At 38.4% G+C, this 24,091-nt stretch overlaps 1 pseudogene; it reads right to left on the bottom strand.

The window, feature by feature from the left end:
* Positions 1-5,475: 5,475 nt before the first annotated feature.
* Positions 5,476-7,297, bottom strand: LOC107816102 (putative WRKY transcription factor 48; annotated as a pseudogene).
* Positions 7,298-24,091: the final 16,794 nt, after the last annotated feature.

The raw sequence follows: 24,091 nt of genomic DNA, 5'->3' as shown, positions 1-24,091 counted from the left end.
AACGTGTCGCACCTAAAATGATACTACTGTTAAGGTACGACCCTCCTATGATCATTTATATTTCGAAATTAACCCTTGCAGGTGTTCGACCAGAAACATGGATGGATTATTCAACTCGAAGTCTTTAGGCTTGAAACCACGCATTGCACTCTTTTTCCCTTAGACCGATTTTATCTCAAATGGGTTTTTCGGCAAGGTTTTTAATGAGGCAACCATTGATTGTGCTAACTTAGAACAATTCAACAGTATCCGAGGCCTCTTTACAATCAACCTCGAATACTGGGGGGCATTACCCTCGAATATATCAAATTCGATTATCAAGTTCGATACAAGAAAGTTACTTCATGACAACAGGGTTTCGATAGGAAAAATTATAAGGGCCAAATGGTCAAAACGAACCATGCTCGTGTAGTTTGCTCGAGCCCTGGCACAAAACATGAACACATGTATAATGACTTATAAAGAGAAATTTCTTCTTTACCGATATCTCATATCTCAGAAAAATTCCTCTATTTCGTGATCTATTATGCAAACAAGCTTAAGGGCCGACCATTACCCCACAAATCGACGACTGCTAACCAAAAAATCAACGAGATCAAGCCCCACATAAGCCTAAGGGCTACATTAGTTCGAGTTCGGCAAACACTAACTCGACCATAAAGCCTAAAGGGCTATTCTAACTCGAGTTCGAGCAACCATTCTTACTAGGGGACTATATATCGAGCCCAAGGGCTGCCATTAATTTGAGTTCGAGAAATCATTCTCACTCGACTGAAAAGCCTAAGGGCTACCTTAATTCGAGTTCGAGCAAACACTCACTCGACCATAAAGCCTAAGGGCTACTCTTAATTCGAGTTCGAGCAAACACACTCGACCATAAAGCCTAAGGACTAGATTACTTCGAGTTCGAGCAAACACTCACTCGACCATAAAGCCTAAGGGCTGTTTTCATTTTGAGTTTCGAGCAAATCCTCACTCGACCATAAAGCCTACGGGCTACATTACTTCGAGTTCGAGCAAACACTCGACTATTAAGCCTAAGGGCTACTCTTAATTCGAGTTCGAGCAAACACCCACTCGACTATTAACCCTACGAGATACATTACTTCGAGTTCGAGCAGACATTCACTCGACCATAAAGCCTAAGGGCTACATTACTTCGAGTTCTAGCAAACACTCACTCGACTATTAAGCCTAAGGCATACATTACTTTGAGTTCGAACAAACGCTCAACTATTAAGCCTAAGGACTATTCTTAATTCGAGTTCGAGCAAACACTCACTCGATCATAAAGCCTAAGGGCTACATTACTTCGAGTTCGAGCAAACGCTCACTCGACTATTAAGCCCAAGGGCTACTCTCAATGCAAGTTCAGGAAAATGCTCACTCGGTTATAAAGACTATAGGTCCGACATCGATTAAATTGCCTAAAGCCTCGAACTTATGAACAAAAGTTTCACAAGGTAGAAAATGAAACAAAGACAAGTCTGAAAAGGAAAAGATCTTTATATATATAAGAATATTTACAAGGTCCGATCAGGACCCTACACAAAAAGATCAAAAATTAAAAACCCTAAGGTTCCTGATTTTCTCCGGGGGCAGTTTTTTCTCCATCGAGCTCCTCCCCGCTCTCAGACCCACTCTTGCTCTCGTCGACATCATCATCATCATTGGAAGCCAGGGCTCCAACCTCGGCTTCAAGCTCTTTAGCCTTTATTATCTCTTCGGTAAGATCGAAACCTCGAGCATAGATCTCCTCAAGGGTTTTCCTTCGAGATTGGCATTTGGCGAGTTCCGTAATCCAATATGCTCGAGTTTGATCGATCTCAGCTGCTTCTCTCGTTTGTACTTGAGCAGCTTCAGCATCGGCTCGGTAGACGGTCACGATCGCATCTTCCTCGGCTTTAACCTTTTCAGCTTCAGATTTGGCCTTTTCAAGTTTGGAAGCCAACCGAGCTTCGAGCTCCGCTATTTTTTTTCTTGAGCCGAGCTCTTCTCTTTTATGCCTCGAAGCAGACTTTCAGCCGATGACAATTGGGATAAGGCAGTCTCTTTTTCTGTAGCGAAGCGGTCCATACCTTTTTTCCACCCCAAGGTCTCCGCCTTTATCATGTTGACCTTCTCACGGAGTTGACCGATCATCTTGATCTTCTGCTGCAGCTGTGAGATCGAAATATTAGCCACCGTTCCCGAATCGAGCCCATGAGTTTTTAGGATTGTCATTACCTGCTCGGTCAGGTCGGTCTGATCTTGGTAAGCCTTGGCTAACTCGGCTCGGAGGTCCTTGGTCTCCTCTTCTCTTCGCCCACAGAGAAGTCTAAGGGCATTTCTCTCCTCCGTGAGCCTTCGGAGGTCGGCCTCGTACCAACTCAGCTCAGCTCGAGACCGAGAAAATGCTTCTTGATGAAGCGCTCAGACCTACACAGAAACAAGAAAAGAAGTTAGAAAAGAAAAACAAACATAAGGGTAATACCAACAAGTGGAGTTAAGGCTTAATCAATTCAGAGCTTGCTGCACTTCGTTGAAAAGGCTCGATGCCTCACCCGAGTCCTTCCTTGGGACCTCCAAGTCGCTCAGGCTGGTAGCATCTTTGACCCCAGTAAAATAATCATGGAAGGGATCCTCCCTTCCGTGGCCTCCTTCGATGGAAAGGGTCTTCAAGGCCCGAGCCTCTCGAATCATCTCCTCGGAAAATGAGGGGAGCAGCGGGGAGTCTCCAATTTCTATTGCCCAAGTGAATCACTTGGGACATTCTCTCCATCTCGGGGCCTCGAGGTTAGCCCCTTCAGCCGTACCCACTATTGGATCATTATGGTGGGGGGTAGCCTCGATCCTCGACAACTCGAGGACTTCGACCAATTCTCTTCCCGAGAATCCCTCATCACGAGATGGAATCTCTGTAGCCTTCACCGATTCAGTAGCCTTTGGGGCCTCGGTGCTCATTTTTACTCGGGCTACCAGCCCGGAGTCATCTTCTTCCTCTTCTTCATCTTCATCCCTAAGACGCCGAACAGAGTCTTCGGTCAGGAGTATGATATTCTTCCTCAGATTACGAGCCTTCTTCTTCTTAGGTTCCGGATTCTTGGAGGTTGAGATCTTTTTTCTCTTTTTGTCCTTCGCCGATTTTGGTGCCGGGATCGAAGTCTCCTCCTCACAAGATAAGGGCCTCATAACAACATCTTTACCAAGGCCTGTACAAAAAGAAAATAAGTAAGAAACGCTTTACAAAGTCAATAAAGACATGGGAAAGAAGCTTACTATGTGTTTTGGCCTCCAATCGACCCTTTGATAAATCGCGCCACGAGTGCTCGACATATGTAGAGGTCGAGGTCAGGTCCCGTACCCAGCTCTTAAGGTTAGGAATTGCACCCGGCATCCAAGCAACTGCTACATCATGGAAAAGGATATCGGTGAGAAAGAAACAAAGGATCAAAACAATAGGAGCTAACAGTAGAATTATACTTACGCTTCATATTCCATTTCTCGGGAAATGGCATCTTCTCTGCCGGGATAAGATTGGAAGTCTTTACTCGAACAAACCGGCTCATCCAACCTCGGTCCTGATCCTCGTATATGATCGAGAACAGTACTTTGGTAGCTCGATGTTGAAGTTTTATTAACCCACCTCGATAGAGGCGGGGGCTGTATAACCTGATGAGGTGGTCGAGTGTAAAAGGCATCCCCTCGACTTTGCTCACGAAAAATCGGAGCAGAATAATGATTCGCCAAAAGGAAGGGTGGATTTGTCCTAGGTTTATTTGATACTAGCGGCAGAAGTCAACGACAACGGGGTCGAGAGGGCCCAACGTGAAAGGGTAAGTGTACACACTTAAAAACCCTTCCGCATAGGTGGTGATATCTTCTTCGGGAGCCGGGATCATCACTTCTTTGTTTTCCCAGTTGCAATCTTTCCTTACCTGCTTGAGGTATCCCTCAGTTATCGAGCATATATATCTCGATACTGGCTCGCATCGATCGGGAACCGACGAGGCTTTATCGGTCTTAAAATCAGAAGTGAGAACACACCCCCAGTAACACACTCCTCAGGTCGTGGCTTCACCGGTGTTTTGTCGCCGGCAGGCCGCAATAAAGAGGCATTCTCTTTTTGAGGAACAATTTTTGACGTTTTGGCCGTCTAAATTTCTGTGAACAAAGATCAGAAGTATTTTGGTGTTTTGAGAAGAAATTTGCAGTGAAAATAACAGATTTGCAGATGAAGAACTCGGAATATGCGAAAAAGAACTTAGAAGATTTGGAGATTGGAGATCTAAAAGTAAAAAAATGGTAAAGAGAGGAGCTATTTATAGAGTTGGCAATGACAGTTCAATATCAGCAGTGACCGACCATCATCTGACGCATATTTAATGCCTTGGTAACTGAACCAACGGGACAGTTATCACATACGTCATGGCCGAGCTCGATGCAAACGTCAGTGTATATCTAGTCGTATTATTAGAAAATCATGTCGTTTCTCGCTACATTCTTCCCGAGAAATGAGGGGACTATCTGTATACGGTCAAAACCGGTTTTGCCCCTCATGTAATTAGTCAAGATTGGAATATGATGGACCGAGGGTCATTTTCATAATACCGAGATGAGATCTGAAGCCAGGTTACCAAGCTCAAGATTCAGGGACCGATCAATACCGAGCTCGAAGCCATTATCGAACTCGAGTCCAAATCGAACTATGATGTGAAGTGGTGTTATCGAACTCAATACCGAGCCCGAGTCAATATCGAGCTCGAAATCTGGAGATCGACCAATATCAAGTCCGACCAAGATCGAGCTAAGAGACAAGAGCCGTTGTAGCCGCACTTGGGGAGAGAATCTCGGCGGGAATTAAGGAAAAGCTAAATTAACTAATCTATCATGGGATCCCCACTATGTATTTTTTATTATATCCAAAGTAGGATCCCTCCATTATAAAAGAGTGGCTATCATTTCTGTAATGGGGCAATTCAACGTTAAGGCATCTACACACTCCCTTATTGAAAAGATTATTGATATTCACATATAGATACAGGAGAGATTATCCTTTTGTGAGCCTTGTACATTGATTTATCTTGCTTGTTCATAAATCGTTTTCTACTAAGTTTGGTTTGTATTTCATTCCTTTTTTACAGTCGATATTCGATATTTATTGCATACTTTTCTGATTTGTGCCAAGTTATACCACGTATCCTTAGAACTACGTATAAATTCAACTTTATCCGTTTTTCGGGTAAACACTTATATACACCCATCGAACTAGCTTTGAGATTTCATTGACAGAGTGCTCAATGAATGCCCTAAACATCTGGACAATATATTCCGCTGATGTCAACAACAAATATAATGCACATGCATGCAATTCAGTAAGCGAAAGTAGAAAGGGAAATTAAGGATATACAAAGATTAAGAGCCAGAATCTTCAAAAACATGAAATTAAGTAGAAAGAATCCTGCTACATATTGAGACAACTAACCCATGCATAAATGAAAAGAAGTTGCTATGGTTAATGAATTAAAAGCTAAAAGCTAGTCATTGTACAATAACAATAATCAGGAAATTAAAGTTGTCTAATTAATCGTGGAGGGGGTTCATATCTAAAGATAACCCGCTTACCCTCATCATTAGCCATGATCAGTTAAGAAAATAACATACCAAACGATAAAGAAAAATAAAGCCCATTTTTAGTTTCCTACTCTTCTTTTGGATCTCTCCTCATTTGGGATGGCACCATGTCCTGCAGAAGCCCATGATCTCTAGCCAAAGAGGAAGATGAAGAAGTAGAAGGCGAGAACCTTCTCTCTTGGGATGAATATAAGGAGGAATCACTAGTACTAATAAAGTTTATCGGTAATGTTGGTGTCTGAAAATAGGTTTGTTGTTGTTGTTGTTGTTGTGATGCTTGATAATGGAATTGTGGGATAAATAAAGAGGAACTACCACCACCACCACCAATTGAGCCACCGTAGGCGGTGGCTTCCGGCAGAATGCCGATGCTGGTGCGAGGCGTAATGGGGCATGGATGAGTGTGAATACCTTCATAAGTGGTAACTACTATTGAAGTATCTTCGGATGACCTTTCCACTCTCTTCTTTCACACCACATGTTGCGGTGGTGCAACGATAGTAGCTCCTTCACAACAAACAATTAATTTTAGCAGGGTTACTACTACATATATATATATATATATATATATATATATATATATATATATATATATATATATATATATATATATATTAATCCAGTATATGATTATAAAAGAAACGACAAGAGCATTTATTTTTCATTAGTATTATTATGTATGTTGTGTTTGCGTGTGTTTGCGTGTACATGTGAATATATACAGTACCTGGGAAAGGGGCTGTTTTTTACTGCTTTTTGGCCGTACTTTCTCCATCTAAAACCATCATCCAAATGATCAACTTCGCTCTTTGTCATGAACGCAAATCTCGGCTCTCTTTGCCTCTTTTGGTTCTTCTTCTTGGGTTTTAACCTAATTAAGACAAAAACACATTTTTTTTTCCAATTAAAAGAAGACGAAATAACTTTAAGGGGACAAAGCTCATCAGAGAACATTAAATTATATTAGCGTAATCAAATCATGCATAAACCTCCCCCCCCCCCCCCCCCACATAAAATCAAGATCTATCTTCCTGGGTTTTGTTAGTCAACATTTACTAGTTAATGTATAGAAGAACATTTATATTTAAAAAGAGGACTTCATGTCTTTATCCATAAAATAAAATTAAGGCTTACTGTTTCTTATTCTTGTGTTCATCATCATCATCTACTGTTTTAGTGGTGGCCTGTAGTTGATCATCATTGGCAGCAGCTTCAGTTGATGATGAAGAGATGGACGACGAATTAGGAGTATTTACAATCTCAGACGACGGAATCTTATTGACTATTTTAAGTTGTGATGGAACCAATAAAGGTACCGGTGGTGGTGGTGGAGGTTGAAGCAAATCGAATATAGAAGGAGTAGTAATTGGATGAGAAGAAAACATTAAGCTTAAAGAAGAACCCTTTTCTGTTTCACATGTTGGCATATCAAATAAAGAATAAGTACTCGCCGGAATCTGATCGGAAAATGTGGAAATTTCTAGTGATGAAGTGTCTGGTTTTAGCTTGTTTTCCTTGTCCGCCATGGACTTGATCAAAAGCATAGATTCTTCTTCTTTTGTTCCTCTAGTCTTATTGCAAACAACAAATTAAAAGGCAGAGAGAGATATAGATATAGACTTCACTTTTGTATAGGCTTTATGTTTGGGTTTGGGTATAGGATTTTTCAAGTGTGAAGAGACTTTTTGCTGAGTTGTGGGTACTTTATTTATTTGCTCAACCGGTTGGTCCCACTCCCATAGGGGAAAAATTGGTTTTCTTTCACCTAGGAGTTTGAGGTTGACCGGTAAATGCCGGTGGAGCACGACCGTGTTCAAATGGAAAATAATTGCTGGTTTTGACCTAAGTTCTTTTTAATAATTTTAAGTCATATTACCTCCATTTCAATTTACGTGAACCTATTTTCTTTTTAGTCCGTGCCAAAAAGAATGACCTCTTTTCTTATTTGGAAATAATTTATCTTTATGCAATGATTTATAGCCACACAAAATATATGTGCCTCATTTTACACCACAAGTTCAAAAGTCTTCTCTCTTTTCTTAAACTCTGTACCCAGTCAAATGAATTCATGTAAATTGAAACAGAGGGAGTATATATTAACAATGTAATAAACTTTTTATGTCATCAAATAATTTAATATATTGTATTCCATCCATTTCAATTTAGATGAGCTAGTTTGACTCGACACGGAGTTTAAGAAAATAAAGAAGACATTTGAAACTTATGGTTTTAAAAGTTTAAGGGGTAAAAGCTTTGTGGGGCCATGATATTTGTGTGATTATAAAAACTTCTCATTAACCGTAAAATTGATAAAATGAAGAGTTTAAATTAAAGTTGAAATATTTTCAATTGTAGAAATGTGTCATTCTTTTTGGAACAGACTAATAAGGAAAGTGTGTCACCTAAATCGAAATAATTTTTTTACAATGACATACTAGGTAAGTTTATTTATTTGACCATTTTAATTCAAACATGCTGTGTCGTGTAAATGCATTTGAGCGATTATAATGACCGCTTTAAAATATTCTCTACCATACGTACTGTATGTTTTTAAGCAAAAGGTAAAACACCCTATTTAGATTTTCACATCATCAGTTCCCTATCTATATACTAAAGAGATTTTTGAGGCATCATTGTTAGTTGTTTAGACGATGGTTACAGAATTAGTTAGCAGGCTAAGAAATTTTCCAATGTTACATGCTAGCAAAAAAGTTAGTTTGAAAGATAGTAACATGAGAGATTGGAATTGCAACTATTACTCTACTTACTCATTCTAATTCTAAAATGTTATTTTTCTATCTTCTCCTCTTTCATTTTGATAGTGCTAGTATTACCACCAACGAAATTTCAAAAGACAACAAATAATAACCACTATATATTTCATAACAATCCATTATTGAATGCTTAATCATAACATATAGTGTCATTATGCACGTTGCTATATCTCCATAGAGGAGACTGAAGATTTGTTGAGGGGAGCTTTTTGCAATAAATGTTAGCTAGGATTAAGAGGACCACCGCTCCGGCGAAATAGTCGGCGCTTTCATACGCGGGGTTGTTGACCGGTTACCGGAGAGTGTGAATAGGCTCAGCTTACACGTGGGAACTGTAAAGTGCAAAAAAAGAAAAGAAAGTTTGGCTCATTTACACGTGTGTTCTTCATTTCAGAAAGTATGATTTTCCCTTTCCACTTAATAAACCAAAAAACTCTTTCTTGAGGGAAAAGATTGTCCTTTCTTCCCTTCTATTTCCGCCCTCTTCTCTAATTCCCTCTTATACTCCTCCTCCTCCTCCTCCTTTTTCTTCTATCTTTTCCCAATCAAAAGGCACATTCGTTGATGTCATTTTAATAGTTGGTCTATCAAAATTATTTTGTGAATGATATAGGGCCCTCAGCCTTTTTAACCTATGATTTTTACATGTCCTCCATAATTAAGAAGAGTCCTTATAGTGATGATCATTTACTAACTAATATGATGTTATTGATAGGCTCCAATCACTATAGATGTAAGGGACCCAAATTTGGTAGCTTCAACCGATCAAAAATGCTTTCACATCTATTTTACGTAAGGAATTAAGTTATAAGCGCCGATAATACAACATATTTTTTTATACTATCAGTGTAATTTAACATTGTTTATCATATAATTAATGATTATCGATCAATGCTATAAAATAGAGTTACATACAATCACTTTTTAAATGATCTGATTGCATAAATATTTTTTACATCGTTAATATATTATAATTAAACTCCGTACCTAATGCATGACATAATTTTACTGCCACTCGCCGTAGAAAATTGAAAGAGAACAAAAAGACCAATTCCCCTCCAATTTGCTTTCAGTAGTCGTCGGAATTAATTCATTACAGAAAGGAGAAATAGTTTGCTGCAACCAACCTCATTCGTTGTATATATATCATTTGTTATTTTAACAAAACCATGGTTATGCGATCGATCTTTTTCATTATCTTTTTTTTTTTTTTTTTTGAGAAGGATCTTTTAGTAGGAATATTTTACTTCTTATAGAATCGAATGTATTTGTCAAGAGCTACAATATTATGGAACAGCAGATAAAACGAATATAACTCCTTTCTGAGGACCCATTTGTGCATCAAATATTATTTCAGCATTTGCAATTCCTAGCAAAATATTAAAATACTAGCTTGAAATACTTCAGGTTTGTGTTTATTTGTGACTCCATTGAAAAGTTGCCTCACAAATCTAAATCATGCTGTTCAAAAAATTAATGCTGTTAAAAAACGAACAACACCGATAATTCGAACCGAAAAAAGTGTTATTGATTTAATTTATTGATATTGAATTATTGATGTTTGAAAACAAATTCAAATTATACAACTGACGGTTTATCGTTTCGTGTACATGTTTGTCCATTTCTTTATCGATTTAACGGATAACCCAATATAATTTATTTAGTTTATATATTTTACTCTTGACTATATACAGGTCATATTTATATAGGGCTTTAGGAATGCAGCTTCACTTTGTTTGCCCCAGCTGTTGCCCCCAGAGGCCAAAACAAGAGAACAATCAAATACTTGGGATCGGAAAACACAGGCGTCATGCGAAAATTGACATACCAAATTTCGAACGACAATAATTGAGACAATAAAGAAAAATATACCAAAAGACATATTATAATTTAAGATGGTTTGATCAATTGACCTATATATGAACGATCCAAAATTCAACTAGTCGTGATGACACCTAACCCAACCCGCTAGGTAAGCCCAATAAGTATCTTGACTAACTTCGGTGAAGTTGTGACAAGGCTTTTTAGTTAAAAGATACTCACTGACATAACCCGTGCAATAGATTTGCAACAGAAACAATACTTTAATAACAAAGAAAAGTACAAGAACAATTATGCGAAGCAGTAAATGATTACTAGAAGAAATCATGGTCAGTTTTCTCAATATCATAACCAATCCTTTTCGTAAAGCGATAACCATCAACCAAAGTTAGTAAATCCACGAACTTTCATAGCATGAGGAATGTATTCAAGACATCAAATCAAAGGATACGACAACACCCTTCCTACATTTATCTCATCCTCACAAAGTATATGAGTGTATGTCAAATCAAATGGCACGACAACACCCTTCGTGTATTTATCTTATCCTTATCAAGTATATGTATAACGGTACCAACCAGGCTAAAGAAATGCCAACAATAGTAACTATGAAGTAGAGAGTACACAAATAGCAGCAATAAACAAGTCGGAAGCATATGAAAAATAGTAACAGACAAGATAGGAGGCACAGAAGTAGTGACAACAAGTAAGGTAGAAGAACATAGATTTCAACAACTAATGAGGTAGAAGATTTAGGTGAAATCACACCAAACGAGAAAAAGACATAGATGTACATATAACAAATAAGAAGGTATACATGAACGCAACGATAAGTAACAAATAGAAAGCACTGATAGAACTATATAAAATAAGAAATAAGGCAAAGATGTGACAACCACAAGCATCATAATAAATATAGGTTCAACAATAACGACTCAAGATGAAGACATAAACGTATACACGATAAAAAGATATCGCAATATAATTCATGTCTCTCGCCCTTGCCTGCATGAGAACATCCTTCGTGCCATGAACACATGATAATATAAAAATAATGGCACAACATCACCCTTCATGTTTTTACTCTCGTCCTCACGTAATAATATAAATGCAATGCTATGGCATCACCCTTCGTTCTTTTACTCTCGTCCTCACATAATAATATAGATGAAATGGCACGACATTATCCTCCATACATAATAATGCATATGAAATGGCACTGCATCATCTTTCGTGCTTTACACTCTTCCTCACATGATAATGTAAATGAAATGGCATGACATCACCCTTCGTGATTTACACTCTTCCTCACCAAGTAGATGTATATCAATGACAAGCAAGGTAGGAAGCATGAATAACATCAAGAAGATGGGGCAAGTAAATACACCACGTGAACATCAATCACAACTCTCGAACCAATAAACAACTCAATAAACCTCAAGAATCCTATTGTTCAAGTATTTCGACAGAAGCTCAGACATGCTTTTCATCATAAGTATGGGACCCAAGTACCTCAGAATTTCGGTCATAGACATATGTTCGTGATTAGGTATAGTGATGACCGAATTTAGCATATTAACAGTTTCACAAAGAGTCCGTCAACTTTTATCAAGTTATAATAAGCTAAATTATGGTGTCTAGCATTGAAATTAATATTCATATTATTATAAAAGTCAAGTAAAATATGAGGCAATAAAAACACATTGTAAGGCCCTGGAAAATTTCTCTAATGATTTAATATTTTAAAGTACGCCAACGGTATTTGGGAATAGCGTGTTATAGTATTATAGGAGACCCATGGGATAGAACCACATTATTTAGAAATGAAAAGTATATGTTTAAGGTGTGTAGAAACATACTAAGGAGTTTTGTGAATGGAAAAAATTCGTGTGGAACAAGTAGGATACATTAAGTGGAAAGGATGTCTTAATTCGCATAATATCCTACTTCAAATGTATTCTTCTACCAAACTATAACGACTTATGAGGTTATATACATATCAAATTAAAGCCCTTTGAGTCTAGTTTATAACGATTCAAACCGTTCGTCATTCGGACATTCATACAAGAAGTTATGATCAAATACCTAAAGGCTGGCCTGTAGCTCGCGGGGCTGGTGTAAGACCAGGATTTAGCCTGGCAAGGCCAGGTGTAATACCAGGCTTTAGCCTGGCGAGGCCAAGGGTAATACCAGGCTTTAGCCTGGCGAGGCCAGGTCTGTAGCCTGGTCCGGAATTTCGGAAATATCCATTCTTTTATTGTTATAACCCGAACCAACTTCAATAAATAAGCCTTGAAGCTCATTTTGGAGCAAAATTCTGATATTGTTAGAGAGAAGTGAGAGTGTTATAGAGAGAGGAAGAAGCTCAAGTGCTTTGATCATCAAGATTTTGTCCAGGCCTTGAAATCCAACAAGAAATCCCTCAAGTTCTTCATCTAAGAGGTAAGGTTCCATACCCTAGTTTTCAATTTCGAATTTGGGTAAAAGATGGTTGATTTGGAGTATAATTCTTGGGTGTGAGAGTATTATTTATACATTCATGTACCAATAAGTATTTATGGGGAGATTGTTGAGCTCAAATGGGTAAAGATTGGGTTGTGAAGTGAAAGAAATCTTGTGAAAGAATCTTGTAACCAATTTGCACATATATTGTTAGATAAAATGCTCAAATGAGCTGAGACCATGAATATGTTCCTAATAATGGTTCAATTTTGTTAGTTCTCAAAATAGATTGGGATTGCTAGAATTTCCAGAATGTTGTAGTAATTTAAGGAAAGCTCAAAGCAAGGTATGTAGGCTAAACTTTCTCTCTTGGAATCGAATTCCATGATCTTCCCATAAGTTCCAAGTATGTTTGTCTGAAGTTTCTTATTCTATGTTCCGAGTTGTTCCCAATAAATTCGATTGTCCCGAATAAGCAAAGTGATGAGAATTGTGTAATCAAAACTTATCCCGAATATTCCTATCACATTATGTTACTCTTTGGGAATGTGTTCAAGAATGATATGTGTATTAAAATGCTATGTCTTTGAGTCATGTTTCAAATGAAGGTTATGAGGCCATATTGTGTGAGAAAATCTTAATATTCCTAAGACTTTTAATTGCTCATAGGTGTACCTAAAGTATTGATTTGTAAATGTCATATTGTTGATAATCTATAAAGATGGTTGGAAGTGAAATAAGTGAATTGGGGATATAGAGTGTGGCCAACGTGCCAAGAATTTAAGTTATGATTGTGGCTAGTAGTGCAAATGATTTGAGAGGATGTGATAAAGAATATGAAATGAGACTCGACTCAATTGTTTAAAAAGGACTTCGAAAATAGAATTTCCTAAAAGCTTTTGTACTCAATTCATGCCCATAAGTGGCTGCTTTAGCTAATGCTTTGCTTTATAAATATATTCAGGGTGATTTGAGTTCTATATACTCATGTGTTGAAATTATACATTGTCATTTCTGGGGAAGAGTATTTCAAGAATAAATGGTGTATTGATTGTTTATGATTTTGATGTGTGTTTCAATTGCTGGTTGGTATGCCTCATTCTTTGGGAAGAAACCATGTGTGTTTGAAGTTTCCATTTCAAATGGATTTGAAGTATATGATTTCCGAAATATTCTACATGTTGATATTTGATGGTGATCTTTGAAATTGAAAGGGGTGAAAGTGTGGAATATGCAATACGGCCATTGTGCCATGAAAGAAGAATCTTGTGTATGGCCAAGAGAGCCAATGAAATAATATATGTAAATGACTTTGATTGCTAAGTCCCCAAGAGTCATGAACGTAGATAATGACCTCAAGAGGTCAAGGGAGTGAATAATAAGATGCAAGGGACATGTCCATTGATAAATGACGATGAACCTTAAGAAAAGGAATTGGGCCCATGTGCCATTGAAATCGACTTATTGATTTACCATGCATACGCTAATGTAATAAGTTGTGTTTATCCATGATGAGCATGAACATGAACATGCCATATTCCAATGATATGAGTAATTACGACATTAAATGTAATGACAAACTATGTTGCTTTGTGTTTATGTATGGTATTGTGATTGTGATACACCTCCACCCGCATGTATTGGGGTGAGGCGGTACGATCGCTTTATGTAGGGACTGTGGTATTATGGAATACACCTCCACCCGCATGTATTGGGGTGAGGCGGTAGGACCACTTTTGGTATTGTGGAATACACCTCCACCCGCATATATTGGGGTGAGGCGGTAGGGCCGCTTTGTGTTGGGATTCTGGTATTGTGATATACTTCCACCTGCATATATTGGAGTGAGGCGGTAGGGCCGCTTTGTGTTGGGATTCTGATATTGTGATATACTTCCACCTGCATATATTGGGGTGAGGCGGTAGGGCCGCTTTGTGTTGGGATTCTGGTATTGTGATATACTTCCACCCGCGTATATTGGGGTGAGGCGGTAGGGCCGCTTTGTGTTGGGATTCTGGTATTGTGATATACTTCCACCTGCATATATTGGGGTGAGGCGGTAGGGCCGCTTTGTGTTGGGATTCTGGTATTGTGATATACTTCCACCTACATATATTTGGGTGAGGCGGTAGGGCCGCTTTGTGTTGGGATTCTGGTATTTTGATATACTTCCACCTACATATATTGGGGTGAGGCGGTAGGGCCGCTTTATGTTGGGATTCTGGTATTGTGATATACTTCCACTCGCTTATATTGGGGTGAGGCGGTAAAGCCGCTTTGTATTAGGATTGTGGTATTGTGATACACTTCCACCTGCATGTATTGGGGTGAGGCGGTATGGCTGCTTTGTGTAGAGGTTGTGGTATCATGATACACTTCCACCTGCATGTATTGGGGTGAGGCGGTATGACCGCTTTGTGTAGAGATTGTGGTATTGTGATACACCTCCACCAGTTTATGTTGGGGTGAGGCGACATTGCCGCTTTGTGTGAAGATGGTTATAGAGGATCCCCGACTGAGTATCTATAAATGTTAACGGAAGCTCTAAATAAATTTTCTTGACGTTGACGGCTATCTAAGCCCATTTATTGTTGCTATGATTCATCGTATTCATGTCGAATTTCTAAGCCCTTGAATTTGTGTACTTGTATTGTGTAAGAGAACACTGTGAACGGTCTATGAGACGCATATGTGTACAATATGATATGTGAACACTAGTATTGTGAACATTGATATTGTGAACACTGGTATTTTGAACATTGGTATTGTGAATAGTAATATTGTGAATAGTGGTATATCGGTGTTAATGATCTCCCAAATAAAATCGTATATGAAGTTCGTATTTTGGAAAATTATCATGTTTTTAACTAGACATTTGGATATTGTGGATTGTGACTATTTGTTTCTATGTGTTGCCTTTTTTTTATATATATATATATATGGGCATATATTTTGAAAGAGGATTTTTAGATATACTTACTAGTGCTATTCGATAGTGCTAACGTCCCTTTTGCCGGGGGCGCTGTATCTTTTAATGGATGCAGGTATACTTCTACAGGATGATATGGACCTTTGATTGGAATCTTCTTCACTACTCAGCTTATGGTGAGCCCGCTACAATTCTAGTGGGTGTTTGGGTCTAGTTCATTTTATGTATATAGGTATCCATTGTCATAGAAGCTCCATGTACACTGTGGGTTATGTAATTAAAGATTTGAGTTTTATCATGTATTTATGTTCACAGTATTTACAGCTATTTATAGAGCTGTGTAACCACCACGAGAAAGAAAATATGGGCCATTGAGCCAAGTGTATTTAATATGAAAGTCAAGATTTTATTATGTTATGGTAAATCATGCATGAGTAATGATGAGAGGTTAATATAAATTAGGCTTGCTCGACTGGGTTTACTCGGTTGAGCGCCGGTCGCGCTCCACGATTTTGGGGCGTGACACACATATTCCAACAAGGCACAAAGAATTGTATAATCTACCCCCAAGCATGGTTAACCCTAGCACATGCATATGCGCTCGTCACCTCATTTATGCATCATCCCCGCATGTTGCAAACAATATTATTTTATTAGAAATAATTCTCCCAACAAAGCTAGGCAAGACACTTATCTCAAACAAGCCAAATCGATACAATAGAAGCACCACCCCGCAAGAATCGACCTCTGAACGACTCGAAACTAGCCAAAATCAACCTAAAATCATCAAATAATGCCATAGGAAGCAAACCTAAATGATAAATGCCGAATTTTTAATCAAATACTCAAAGTCAACCAAAAAGTCAATCCAAACTCGCACCTCGGAACCTGACAAAACTCACAAATTCCGACAACCCATTCGAATATGAGTCCAACCATACTAATTTTACTCAAATCTGACCCCTATCAATGTTCAAAGCCCAATTATTCATTTTGAGAAAGTTTAGACAAACCCCCCCAATTTTTCTTTTAAATTCATCAAATTAAATACCAAAATTGAAGAAGGAACCATGTAATATAATCAAATCCGAGTTAAAAAATACCTACCCTAATCCACGTGGTAAAAATCCCTTACAAAATTGCCCAAATTCGAGCTCCATAACTCCAAATATGATAAACTAAGCTCAAGGTCCGAAGTAGAGTGCTTATATGCACTGCCCAGTAGTACCCAATCGCGATCGTGATTGTACAAAAATGAACTCAGCGTAAAAATACGCTTCGCGTTTGCGGCACTGCCCTCACGAAGGCGAAACACAGGCACCACAACTAAGCGAACGCGCCCACGACCTGGCGAACGCGAAGACAAAAGTCCCTAGCTGAACCGCGATCGCGAACCATCACCTGCGAACGCGATGTACAAACCTCTCAACCCTTCGCGAATGCGCTTCTCCTCTTGCAAACATGATGAATAAACAACCAGAAGCTCCTCGAAACTCTACGCGATTGCATCCTTACCTTCGCGATCGCATCCTTACCTTCGCGATCGCGAAGAAGGCTTGAAACCAGTATTTTAAAAGGCGTTTCCGGGGTGAGCCCTGGGGCGAGGCGCACCAAAAATTCCCCGAGGCGATGGTGTGTGGCGAAAGTCTCAAGAGGCGTACGACCAGCAATTCAGGACATACGCCTGGGCATTTGAGGCGCGTTTTTTGTAGTGAGAATAAGCCCCAGAAACTTTTTTCAAATTAAAATAAAATTTGTTGAATAAGTCCTTCATGTAATACCCGAATTCTCAAAAGTCAGCTTGTAATTATTCAAAAGTTTTATAAAGGAAGTGAAATGTATTAAATTTAAAAATCAAGGCCTTTTTATTGATTGACGCCCTAATTTAAGGTCTTTCCCAATTCTTTATCTTGTCTGCTAGTATGCTAATATCTCCCAAAATAACGAATATTCAATTCTCTTTTTAGAAATACAAAGAGAACTTCATTCTCTTTCATAGCAGCAAGTTCAAAGTTCAAATTGCAAGTTAGTCATCCTTTTTGTTCTTCCATATAGAAAACTTTATTCTTTTCGACTCAAGTTACTTGTGCTTGTAAGTAGTGTATAATAGATTGTTTTGACTATTTTTTTTGTGGAGATGGAGCACATCTATATGTATATTTTTCACATATTTATAGTTTTCTTCAATTATTATGCAATTTTACTTGTTTATAAATATTTATTGTAATTACATTATTTTATAAAATATTAAACATTTAATACCCATGGGGCTTATGCCCCGTGCCTCGGGGCTTACGCCTCGCTGAGGCATATGTAAAATACCTCGCCTTACGCCCACGCCTTTTAAAACACTGCCTAAAACACCAGAACCAACAGAAAACCAACTATGCCAAATAGAGACAAAATGGTCCGGAACCACCCCGAAACTCACACGGGCCTCTTGGGACCCCGTCCGAATATACCAACAAGTTCCAAAACATGCCACGGACCTACTTGAGGCCTCAAATCACGCATAACAATATCAAAATGATGAATCATTGATTAAGATCAATCTCTTGAGTTCATAAACTTCAAACTTCGAACCAAGCGTCTGATTCAAGCCTAACCAATTCAAAATGAACCCAAAATTTACATACAAGTTCCAAATGACATATCGAACCTAATCCAACTCTCGAAACAATAATTCAACCGCGACAACATCGAAGTCAACTCCCGGTCAAACCTATAAACTTTCCAAATCTTCAAATTGCCAACTTTCACCAAATAGTGTCGAAACCTTCTAGAAATATCCAAATGCAAATTTGGGCATACGCCTAAGTATAAAATCACCATCCGGACCTAACGGAACCATCAAAATTCCAATTCGGGCAAATACACAAAATTCAAACTTGGTCAACTCTTCCAACCTAAAGCTTCCTATTTAAGAATCATTTTTCCAAATCAATCCTGAACAACTCGAAGACCAAAACCGACCATACACGTAAGTTATAATACACTATATGAAGCTACTCATGACCTCAAACCACCAAGTTGAATGCAAATTCTCAAAACGACTGGTCGGGTCATTACATCCTCCCCCACTTAAACATATGTTCGTCCTCGAACATGCCAAGAGTCGTTCCAAAGCTATCAAATCGCCGTATAACCTCTCCTTACACATACCCGTAGTTAATCTCATGTCATCCAAATCCATATAAGACTGACAACATAACCTAACTAAAGATCTTACTTCAACCTTAGTCCATAAACCTTAGAACTCATATCTCCAACATCCGGAATCTATTAAAAGATCCGACTCTTGCATCTATACACTGGATAAGTCTGAAAAAGCTGTATCAATCCATCAATATGCTGCAAGGTTTAAACCACACGACGTGCCACATAGCTCATGTACTCAAATTAATAACTTCAGACCATGTTAGCTGCTCATCATCAAACCCGGTACTGGTAATATACTCCATATCAAATGAAACCTCGTTCCGGACCTTCACAACACTGCAAATGATAAAAGAAGCATGTAAAAACTCGAAACTACCCATGAAATCAACAAGTCAAGAAGCTCTCTTGTCCGACAAGGACCGTAGACAAATTCTGAGCGGAAATATAGTATCATTCTTCCAACCATTCCTTATCCCAATAAAATAGTGCAAATCACAAATCCATAAATCTTGTTTCACCCAATATAAGCAGCCCAACTGAGAAGTCACACCAAAAGCTACATGGAGCCCCACACAACACGGTCCATACACCAAACAAGTAATAACTCAGATATGACAGATAATAGTAAGAGGGTCAAATAAGAAGGCTACCAAGCAAGTTAAATAGGTAGGGTAATATTGAACATCTTCCTATGAACTATTACCACAAAGTAAAATCAAACAAACAAAATATGCATAAGGAATCACATCTCATCACAGTACCGTTGCAGCGCGCAACCCAATCCAGACACTACCGTTGTGGCGCAGAATCTGATCCAATCATATCAATTCACATAGGGATACCCACCGAGCCATAATGCTCGGACTCACTAATCACACGTGCGTCAACATCAAGCACGATAGAGTGCACAAATATAATTATGGAAAGATGATTAGGAATAAAACAATACTGAGAAGACAAGCACAACTATGGTAAAATAAATAGATCAACATCAGGAGGGCCATCTCGCCCATAACGCCGTAAGACCTAAACATAATTACAATATACATGCGAATAATCATGTAACCTCACAACCCGTCATATCATAAGAGAGAAACACATAACATAGACCAGGGCACGAATAACATCCATTCTCGATGATATACATGCACTAACAGTTGCGTAAGAGTAAATGAATCCGATCCAATAGAGAATACACATTCTTATTAGGCTACAAATAGTCCCCAAACCAAATTTCAATCATCCCCAAACAGGTAAATAACCTTCCAAAAGTCCACAACAACCTATCCATAACACATATCATAAACTATCCAATTCTTAACATATCTTCACAGTTCGCAACCAAGAAATAGTCTGCTTGCGAGAACATCCAGTCTTCAAATCTCAAGAATAACAGAATCTCCATATCCGATCCTAACTCCACTACTCAAATGGCCAACATATAATTCATGCACAATCGTCTCACGGAGGATACCCACATAAATATTCTGCGCCACGTAGCAAAACCTAAACCTCAGCAGCCCAAAACCAAGCGATCACCGTAACACTAGTCAAGCATCCACAAGTCAAAACACAATGTGCCTTCTGAAATACACACCCTTCCCAAGCGATACCCAATAGTGCCGGTATTCTCTTAAATACCTAAAATCATCCATGCCATCTAGAACTCATGACTAGGGGCGGCAAACGGGCGGGTCGGATATGAGTGGTTCGAAAACCGATAATTCAAAAAACAGATAAATTATCTGACCCAACCCGTATTTGAGACGGATAAAAAATGGGTTATCCATGGCTTCTTGAATATGATCCATGGCTTCTTGAATATGATCACTTATGGGAGAATTCTTAGTCTTCCAAACTTGAGGAACCCCCAATTTGAGGTTTTAAAAATGTAAAAGTTTAAACACATTAATTATCCATTGGTTAACCATTTTCTGAGTGGATAATATGGTTCTTATCCATATTCTACCCGTTTTTAAAATGCTCATTATCCAACCTATTTTTTAATGGATAATATGGCTGGATAACTATTTTCTTTTAACTATTTTGCCACCTCTATTCATGACCTTCCCTTCAAAACTAAACCACAATCTTGTGCTCGCAACTTTCAATCCCACACGGCGCACCGCAACTATCATGCTAACTTGTGAAAAATACAAAAAGCTCATAATCAACTCTGAATCACAAACAGGATGGACACCTCATCAACCAAGAACCTTCCATTAAACTCGACCCAGGAGGACATAACCACACTCAATATACCCCCTGAACCTATCGAAGTCATCAACGCCAAACCGTGGCCATAATCATTGTGTTTTCTTCAAAACCTGCTAACATATAACCAAGTCATCAGAACTGATTTTCTCTAACTCAACCGAGTCGCGCATGCTGCCAAACCCAAAAGTAACTCAATCCAAAATGCTCGCTCTAAAGGAACCTTCTGCGAATTCGAAGCTATTTCTTGCATCTCTCTAATACTGCCATGTAGAATCATTATTGATATAGAAGTACCGCTAATCTAGACACCATCCACTACTGATATTAAGCCATAACCATACATAAATCTAAGAGGCCTTAAATGCCACATACGATCTGGAGCTCATCAGAACCTTCTCGATAGCCTTTCACCTTACTCTAATACCCAATACACAACCAATAAGCACCAGGCAACCCACACTTCACCATCACATGAATATTCAAAGAAACAACCAAGCAATCCATTTTCCTCGCACACTACATCCACACCGAATATCAAACTTGAATAATTCCAGAAGTCATTCTTTTCAAGTCATAGCTAATCCACAAGCATCCCTCGGCCCAAAAACTGATACAACGCATGATCCTGCAATCCGATCGTCGATAGCAGACTCCTCCACTTAGCTAGAAACCATATAACACATCGTCGGTAATCCACAGTACCGTATCTTCATAGCTGCCCCGATCACGCACTGCTAATCAGCTGAATACTTCATAAACTCATGTAATACTGGTCATAGAATACTCTGAAGACTCTGCCAAGCGCATACTTATCCTTGCATTAGTCAAGCAAACTTTCCCAAATGCTCTGAAATGATAATATATGCATTCCACCGAATGGAAACCTCGTACTAAACACACGATCTAAACTCATCACGTAGGAGATAACCCACTAGCTAGAATGAAATCAATACCTTACCATGACCCCACCATAGTCACAGTAACTAGGCAACCAACCAGTTTTCCCAAGTCCATACTTACCAACCAGATACAAGAATCTGCTTCATACCACAAATGAACAACTGAAAGATCTATCACTGCATCTGCTCCGTAGACTAGACAGCATATCGCGACGATAATCAAGCATCCACAACCCTTCGCAATCCATCCACAACATCACAAGACATCGGTGCACAATGATACTTGGTGCTCAACATCGCATACAGACGCATAGAAAGAATTGAAGTTGCAGGTTTCAAGCTGAAATAAGGTCGCACGAATATAAAAGAAAAAAGGGAAGTTTCCTAAATGCCCTGTAGCCTCTCGAAAATAGGCATGGACGTCATCATACCGATCCATAAGACTCTACTTGATACTTGTTCATGACTCGTAGAACCTATGAACGTAGTGCTCTGATACCAACTTGTCACGACCCAAAATTCAACTAGTCGTGATGGCACCTAACCTAACCCGCTAGGTAATCCCAATAACAGTTAACACAGTTCTAATAAAATAAAAGTGATCAACAAATGATAGAACTGAATTCCATAAAATATCCCAAAGACTGGTAGTACAAGTCATGAGCCAGTAAGACTCAATTTTTACAAAAATTGGTATGAAATAAATACAACGTCTGTCTAAAATGTACATAAACAGAATTAAAATCTAAAACAACCCAGTGACAAGTGGTAGCTAAATCCGGAAGACAGGTACATCTTTAGTGCCAACTCCTGTAATCCACCGCATATCAGCTTCAAGATCTGCATGCAAGCTGCAGAAGTGTAGTATGAGTACAATCGACTCCATGTACTCAGTAAGTATCTTGATTAACCTCGATAATTATGATGAAGCTTTTTAATTAAAAGATACTCACTGACATAACTTGTGCAATAGATTTGCAATAGAAACGATACTAGAAAATAACAGAGAGAATTATAAGAACAATTATGCAAAGCAGTAAATGATTACTAGAAGAAATCACAGTAAGTTTTCTCAATATCACAACCAATCCTTTTCTTAAAGCGATAACCATCAAACAAAAATAGTAAATCCATGAACTTTCATAGCATGAGGAATGTACTCAAGACATCAAATCAAATGGCACGACAACATCCTTCATGCATTTATCTCATCCTTACCAGGTATATGAATGTATGTCAAATCAAATGGCACGGCAATACACTTCGTGCATTTATCTCATCCTTATCATGTATATGTATAACGATACCAACCAGGCTAAACAAATGCCAACAATAGTAACTATGAAGTAGAGAGTACACGGATAGCAGCAATAAAACAAGTCAGAAGCATATGGAAAACAATAACAGATGAGATAGGAGGCACAAAAGTAGTGACAACAAGTAAGGTGGAAGAACATAGATTTCAACAACTAATGAGGTAGAAGGTTTAGGTGAAATCACAACAAACAAGAAAATGGCATAGATGTACATATAACAAATAAGAAAGTATACATGAACGCAACGATAAGTAACAAATAGAAGGCACTGATAGAACTATATAAAATAAGAAAAAAGGCAAAGATGTGACAACCACAAGCATCATAGTAAATATAGGTTCAACAGTAACGACTCAAGATGAAGGCATAAACGTATACACGAGAAAATGATATCGCAATGTAATTCATGTCTCTCATCCTTGCCTGCACGGGAACACCCTTCGTGCCATGAACACATGATAATATAAAAATAATGGCACAATATCACCCTTCATGTTTTTACTCTCGTCCTCACGTAATAATGTAAATGCAATGGCACGGCATCACCCTTCGTTCTTTTACTCTCGTCCTCCCATGATAATATAAATGAAATGGAACGACATCATCATTTGTGCATAATAATGTATATAAAATGGCAAGGGATCACCCTTCGTGCTTTACACTCTTCCTCATATGATAATGTAAATGAAATGACACGACATTACCTTTCGTACTTTACACTCTTCCTCACCAAGCACTTGTATATCAATGACAAGCATGGTAGGAAGCATGAATAACATCAAGAAAAGTGGGTAAGCAAATACACCACGTGAACATCAATCACAACTGTCGAACCAATAAACAACTCAATAAACCTCAAGAATCCTATTGTTCAAGTATTTCGACAGAAGCTCAAACATGATTTTCAACATAAGTATGGGA

This window comes from Nicotiana tabacum, chromosome 14 (genome assembly GCF_000715075.1).
Source record: "Nicotiana tabacum cultivar K326 chromosome 14, ASM71507v2, whole genome shotgun sequence".
Classification (NCBI taxonomy): Eukaryota; Viridiplantae; Streptophyta; class Magnoliopsida; order Solanales; family Solanaceae; genus Nicotiana; species Nicotiana tabacum.
Note: the sequence above shows the minus strand (reverse complement) of the source record. Positions and strands in the feature narration are given on the sequence as shown.